Source organism: Lathyrus oleraceus, chromosome 3, assembly GCF_024323335.1.
Source record: "Lathyrus oleraceus cultivar Zhongwan6 chromosome 3, CAAS_Psat_ZW6_1.0, whole genome shotgun sequence".
Classification (NCBI taxonomy): Eukaryota; Viridiplantae; Streptophyta; class Magnoliopsida; order Fabales; family Fabaceae; genus Lathyrus; species Lathyrus oleraceus.
In genome coordinates, this window is record NC_066581.1 from 368224456 (window position 1) to 368232648 (window position 8193).

The 8193-nt window shown below is 31.3% G+C and overlaps 1 long non-coding RNA gene across 1 annotated transcript; it reads right to left on the minus strand.

The window, feature by feature from the left end:
* Positions 1-366: 366 nt before the first annotated feature.
* On the minus strand, positions 367-1093 carry LOC127129278 (uncharacterized). The gene is made up of 2 exons (XR_007806276.1): positions 794-1093; positions 367-695 (listed from the first exon to the last, which is right to left on the minus strand). It is a non-coding gene; the product is annotated as an uncharacterized LOC127129278 (long non-coding RNA).
* Positions 1094-8193: the final 7100 nt, after the last annotated feature.

The window sequence follows — 8193 nt, forward strand, 5'->3', positions numbered from 1 at the left end:
GGATCACATCTTTTGGTGTGTAATGTTTATATGATTCCTCAATTATTATGAGATAGTTTATATGAATCCTTAATTATTATGACATGATTTTTGTCTAACATTTAACAAAATCAATTCTTAACAATTTATGAGATGGTCTAAATTACATCATAGAAACAAAATCATTTCTTAACAAACTTTCATTATATTATGTTAACATTAACAAAGTAATAGTAACAACTTACCACACTATCACAATTAACATTACATTAACAAACTTTCATTCTAATAATAAAATTAAACTTACATTAAATTAACTTTTGACAACATTATAGTTAACATTAGACTCTAAAAATGATATATATTTTAGGACCTACATCACATTAACCAACCAACACTTTCATTCCAAAAATGATAACATCACATTAACATTATACTAACATTATACTCTAAATTATATCACAACACCCCAGTAATGTCAGACTTACATTACATTAATCAACCAACATTTTTGTGATCAATAAAAAGATCACCCACAACAAAATAAAAAAAACATAAAATCTTAATCTTCTTCTTCAACTTATCATTTGTCTTCTTCACTAAAACATCATTCTTCTTCAAATCATTAACATTCTTCAAAAGTGAATTAATCACTTAATTTGAACATTTTGTCATCTTCTCATTAAACCAGTCAAAAATTGCACATCTTTTCCTTCCTTATAACAGAGTATCACAAACAAGAAGGTATAATCATCCTGAAGTTAGTGATTGAGAATATGTATATCCAAAGTAAAAATTAGGGATTAAGAAATACCTTGTATAATCCACATCCATAGAACCTACAACCTGGATTTTGGGATATCCACGTAGTGATAAGTGGTAAGCCCAACCTACAATAACATTGCATCCTTCTCCTCATAGAATGAGAGAGGTTGCTTGAGATACTCACTGATTCGGATGTCATACGAATGAGTTATGAAGAAGATGAAAATGGAGAAGGCAAGGAAGCAAAGACATGGATGAAGTTAGAGACAATGGAAAAAGTAAAGGCCGACAAGAACCCTAAACTAGAGTATACGATAATGAAGATAAAATTATATTTGTTTATGTAAGTATTAATAAATAAACAATTATTTTTAATTATATAAAAATGATCTGGCAAAAAAAAAAACACCAAAAAAATGATACTTCAGTGTTTTTTTAAACAAATATTGGGAATGTGGGATCAAAACTATTTGAAAATAAAATAGGGAGATTAGATTTCATGAACTGAAACAAAAACAGAGTGACCAAAATTATATATATATATATATATATATATATATATATATATATATATATATATATATATATATATATATATATATATATATATATATATATATATATATATATATATATATATATATATATATAAGTTGTTGATATTGATAATATTTAAATAATATTCAAATACATTTAAATATTTAACTTTTTAATTAATATTCAAATATATAGTCTTTTAAAATAATATTAAAAGATATCTTATATGATACATAAATGTGTGAATTTTTATATAAACACTATTTTCAAAGTATTTCAATGACCATAGATAAAAAGAGAAACATATCTATGACTCATCAAGTGATAATGAAAGATATAACAAAAATAATATTTTAATAAATTTATATCATGTAAAAGTATTCACAAAACCGGTGTAGCTTTGTTCGTAAATTTTAATCAATTAATTTGGCAATGTTTTCCTAGTATTAACATGAGAGAAATATAACTTAATTGGTAAAATTGTTGCTTTTCATGACCAAATGTGCATGGATCAATTTTGAAGATTTAAAATAGGAAAATCTTAAAAGAGGAAGGATGAAATCTTTATTTATGGAAGCTTTTTTAGATTAGTAAAATTGTAATTTAGCCTAATGTTATTAAAATAAGCTGTATAGCTCAATGTATTATTAATAAACTTAAATGATTTTTTTAATAATCTTTTTTACATTAACTAGATAAATATAAATAGATACGAATGTCAAATTAACCATTTACACTTATTTAATTTAATTATCACATTGTGCTACTTCTTCGTTCTTCCTATATAATGAACTTCAATTAAAGTCTATTAATTACCTATGGCAAAACAAGGCCTACTCTTGGACATATCTCTTTTCTTTATATATTTTTATTGCAAGGATAAAGATTTTAAACCTACACTCTTTAATAAATGTCTTTTACTCCACTCTATATTTTTGCAAGTGTAAATTTTTTACAATTTTTAGAATAAAAATGTACGGTTTTTATAATATCTACACCGCCTCACCCTCATTTTTTTACGGAACAAACTAAAATTTTAATTTCGTACACTACACAATGCTCGTTCCATAATTTTCTTTCCATTCTTATGGTTGTTCCCCATCTCTGTGAAAAGTCACAACCACCCCTAGCGTTTTGAGATGCATATCCAGACACATATTTTTCACACAAACCTTATATGAAATTGTTGAGAAACCCTTATTTTGTTAAAATTTAGTTTGGAGTTGTATCTCCGTACGCATTAAAGGTTAATCTGAAGATGAATCTCTTTAACACTCTTGGTTAAATATTCAGTGAGTGTTTCAGATACACATCTTCGGAATTTGCTCTCTTAGTTCAAACAAAAAAGAACTAGGAACAATGGTAGAATGAAAAACAACATAAATTAAAATCAAAATAAACATTACATAGATAATTGTTAATGTTAACATAAATTTAACATTAAATGTCATTACAAACAGGTGGTTTAGGATGTTGCAACATCCTTATAATATCTTCGGTTGTTCTTGCATTCGTCACATGCATAACCTTTAAAGCATTTTGCGTCTTCACTTCAAGCATGGCGAACCTAACCTTCCATTTGTTGTCGATCGAGGATGAACGGTACTTGAGCTTGACAACTCTCAAATTTCTTGGATATCGTAGTAGAGTATTTAGTTTGGATTTCAGATCGAAGAGAAGTATGTCCTCAGAGACCCCACTTACCCATTTATCAACTCCAATTTTCATAATACATTTTTGGTTATCCATCTAACCCATTTATTTTTATCCAAAGATTATGGTCCACAAAACAACTTTACAAGCCCATTAACCATTTCAAAACCCATATCCAAATTCTAGATCCAATTCTCATACCCAATTGTTAAATCCTTCTTTTTAAAACCAAAACCAATCTAATCCACTAACCAAAATTCATAACCCAATTTTCCAATTGTCTATATCCAATTCTCTATTTAATTTTATTATCCATACATAGTCCATATCCAAATTTCAAAACCAAATTCATTATCCAATTTTTCATTATCCATACATAGTCAAATCCATTTTACAACATAAGTCAATAATCCATTTTAAATTACAAAACCAATCAGTAGCCAAATGAAAGAAGAATCAATTGGAATTGGAAAAAAAAGATACCAAACGCAGCGCAAAAGCCAAAAGCTACAGTGGCATACCCCAAGCACAAGTGAAGTGGTATTCAAAACGCAGTGAAATAACAAGCCAAAACTTGCACCAAAACACAATTGTACGTATTGCAGCAAAACGACATCCAAGACAGCGTCAAGCCGAGCCAAACGCAGCGCAGGTGTCAAACGGAATGCAAGTCAGCATTGCAGTAAAAACGACATGAAAAGTTACACCAAAATGACGTACAAGTTGCAGGGAGAATCCACTTGGGACCACTTATCACGCGTGCAAACACATTTGAGAACAACTTGAAACGACTTGCAAAGCTCCAAAATCACGAGTTTAGTACCAAAACTTCATACGATTAAGATCTGAAACTTTCCAAGTCAATTCACACGAATTCAGATCCATTTCACACATATTTGCATCCCAACACATTCCATATAAATAGAGGAAGCTTTTTCCTTAATTGGAAAGCTTTGAAAGCCAATAAAACTCTGTAACCATTGAAGCCCGATACCTCAAATAACCAGTCGAGCTCTTTTTTTATTCAAGCTATTTTCTTTCCATTTCTTTGCCTAAAATCCTTCATCGACATCCTATGAACGTGTTTGAAGCATTGCCTTGGTTTGAATCCTTCTGCAACCTAGCTTCCTGATCCACCATTATTGACTTCTGAAGCTTCATTCGAACATGTAGATACGAGTTACAACCTTGAGCAAACAAGTTACCACACTCTTCGCCTTGTTCCACTGATCAAAAGCCCTTTCTTACTTGTCATTTATTTTTAGTATTCACCATTTAATTTTACTTTGAAGAGCTATGGTTTTTCGAGTTCTTGAGCAAATTCTCCCTGCTCAGAGCAAATCAATTACTCTGATGCAAAAGATATGAATGATGAGGTGTTTGGTAACTGAATCCATGCTTGGTTCATGTTAAAAACACGAGTTCATGAAATTCCAAAATCACAAATCTGGAGGTTAAAGATGAAGTGCTTCACGCGCTTCAGTGGGAAAATTTAAATCCTCATCCAATCAGAATGCGCCACATGACCTAGCTGTTGGATTCAAATGTTTCATTTATTTTTTTATTTGATTTTATTTCCTTTTCTTCCAAAATTAATTTTAAATAACTCCTTTAATATTTTTTAATCCATTTTCCCATAATCCCATAAAAATATTTTCTACCTCATACCATTTTTTGCATTTCTTTTAAATCATTTTTGCATTTTTATTTTATTCATTTTAAAACATTTTTGACCCCAACTTGTGAGATCAATTCACTCTTAATTTTGTTGATTTTCCATATTTTTATTGGACTTTTGTTTGATGCTTTGACCCCTCATTGACATTTTCCATTTTATTTTATTTATTTAATCAATATTAAATCATTCTTTATTTTTTTTATTTGGTTGATCATTTGATATTTTGAATTGAGTTTGATTGCTTAGTTGATGAATCCTTTCTCATCTCAAATCATTGATAGATAGTCTTGAGGTTGATCAACCTTCTTCATCCAAACTTGTTGATAGAAGATTGTGAATCATCTTCAATACTTTGCATCAATGATAGGTTAACCATGGACGCACCATATTTTGAGTCCTTTGATTTGTGGATAGAATGATCCCTTATGATTAACTTGATTCTCCTTTTCACTCTCTCTATTTTCATCTCTTTCTTTTATTTTAACCCTTGTGTGACCTGTCATTGGAGATTAACTTTGTGTTAATTCTCTAACATGTCTGACACATACATTGTTATTGACCGACCTCAGATAGGTATGACTTCTACATAGGCCTACTTACGATTGCTTAACATAGCGCTAAATTGTCCTGACACAATTGACTAATTATTAACTCCTAACATTAATTCTTGCTCTTTACATTATTGCCATTTAATTCAAGTAATTTAAGTTTATGTCATTTAATTTTATGTCATTTACTTAATGCACTTTAATTTTATGTCTCATTAATCATCATATCATTCCATACTCTACTTATCTTACTATATTCAGTTGTTGCTCTTATCTTCTTTGAGTGTTTGCTTGTAAATCTTAATGAATCAAAACATGATAAAGTAACTTGGACCTAATCTTAACCCCATGCTTGACTTGGAGTATTGAAGACCACTGTGGACTTTGACTTAGGATTTAAGCCATTTGCTTGTCTTGGAGTGATCTTGGACCCTAAAAACTTGTGGGCACTTTGACTTGTCCTTGTCCCTATTGAGCTTTTGAGCTTGTGTTTTGTTTCATCTGCTTTATGCCTCTTGCATTCATCTGCTTAGGTCTAACATACTCATACACACACATGTCATTCTTTTGGGCTACCTAAAAATGAGACATATGACAATACACTTTGCACCCACATGGATTTCTCTTGGGATACCTAACAATGAGATCCTAGGCTAGTTTTGTATGATCATGCATCCTTGTTTGGTCATCAATCCTCTCATCTGATTTGGCTTGATCCAATTTATATTGGATCCACTAAATCCCTTCATATATTACATTTCCCCTTTGTCTTTGTCAAGTGACCATAAGTCCTTTGGTCACTTGATAGGACTTGTCTCTGTCACCTTGGAGCATTCAACCTCCCAACAAGTTCAAGACCCTCAGTCAACTACAACTATCCTCAAGAGTCAACCATCTGACTCAGCCCCTGTAACGGGGTATTCGTTACCATTAGAGATATTGACTAAATCTAAGGTAAACCATACAAGTCGAGTCGTCACCGCACTTCTATTTATCCAAAGGAATGGTTAGAAAGCGAACAAAAACCTAAAAGTTTTATCGAATCAAAAACTAGTAAAAATGTCAGAGATCTGGGTAAGGGGGTTGGTTATGCAATGGGAAGGTTTTAAGCATCCAAAATATCCTTGGTACTCCTAGGGAGCCCTTTTCATAAGTGTTGTTCTAGTCTAAAGGGTGTAGGTATATCTGAAGTGCTATTTACTAAAAGGAAGGTTAAAAGAAAATGACTCGCAAGGATGTCGCATCCACTGCCTACGTATCTTATCTGAGTATGAGAATCAGAGTCTTCGTAGATCGGCTAACTAGGGGTTAAGGATTGCCATCTAATCATGGACTTACAAAAGAGGACACCAGCTGTGTCAAAGGAGGGTGGGCAGTGTGTTCAACGTCCTAGCAGTAGGTGTTGCAGCTCGCTGAATCGAGTCTTAGGCAGTTACCTCTTTGCAATAGAACGGGCTGACATGCCACAAGATTGGAGACGCACGGAAGGTCTAAAAGTGGGGAACCTTTGCTCTAGAGTTGTCATGCAATATGGACCTATGTGTTAGGATTTACAAAGGGGGACATCTACCTAATGTTAGCATGCAAAGAATAAGGGAATTCTACCTATGTTATCATACAAAGGGTTCTACCTAATGGGTGCTACCTAAACGGAACAAGAGTCGACGGATGGAGCGCGGAGAGGAATTACGGATAAGGGTAGATGGTGATGCCGGAGGCAATCGACTTACAGGTAGATGATGATGCCTGAGGCAATCGACTTACAAGAGGATGGATGAATGCGTGCTGATTCTGTTAAGTTTTGAAAATGATTACTTGACGTTGGATCGAACTTTTGATCTTATTTTGAAATGGTTATCGGATGTTCATTTTAATTCTTGTATTAACAGGTGACTAAAGAAATAAATAAATAAATATTATACACTTTATGGGAGAGGGGTACATTTGTTATGAATAGGGATTGTTCATGGCAAACAAACAATAAGAATATATGCCTCATACATCATACAAGTAGGCAACAGTTATCAATCAGATCGGATAAATAAAAAATATATAATCAAGCCAAAGAATCAAATAATGGAGCATTTAAACAATTCATGGGAGTATGAACATGTCAAATAATCAAGCAATAGAAAGCATGAATGAGAGAAACAAGTATAAAAGATAACAGATGAATCAAACAGATGAAAATATGCACACGAAGGGTCCACTGAATACTTTAATCAGGAAATGAGGTAAGGACCAAATAAAATCAAGGTAAAAGGCCTCCAATACATGGAATATGAGATGAACGAGGGAGGATCAAAAGATCTCTTCAATTGCCATAAGCCATCCCTAAGTCAAACATCGATCATAAAGAAGTCAACTGAAAATTCAAGTCAACTTAAAATATAACAAATAAATAGCAAATTAATCAAGAAAATTATGAAAAATTAAAATAAATAAGGTGGGGTTAGGACATCATCACCCCCCAAAAAGATTTTAAAAATAATGAAAATTGGCACGTGAATTAATTAAAACAAAACATAGGTCAAACCAAAAGTCAATTAATAAGACTAGGTTAGAAATAAATCAAGAATAAATAGTAAATTAATCAAGAAATTTTTTAAAAATTAAAATAAATAAGGTGAGATCAGGACATCATCATCCCCCAAAAAGATTTTTAAAATAATGAAAATTGGCGCGTGAATTAATTAAAATAAAACAGAAGTCAAATTAAAAGTCCACCAACCAAACTAGGTCAAAAATAAATCTAAAATAAATTGAAAATGTGAAATAAAATTCCAAGAAAATGTCAGGTTGACCATGATACAGTGGTCAACCTTCATCCCAAAAATCAAATGCTAACAACAATTTTAAGTCATAAAAATAAAATCAATAAAAAAAAGTGTGTTAAAATGGACCATTTAGAATAAATAATTAAAATAAAATATTAATATTAAAAAAATATGAACATAAAAATTATATAAAATTAAATAAAATTTTAAGAAAAGTGAAAAATATTTTTGGGGAATTTTATGGACGAATGAAATA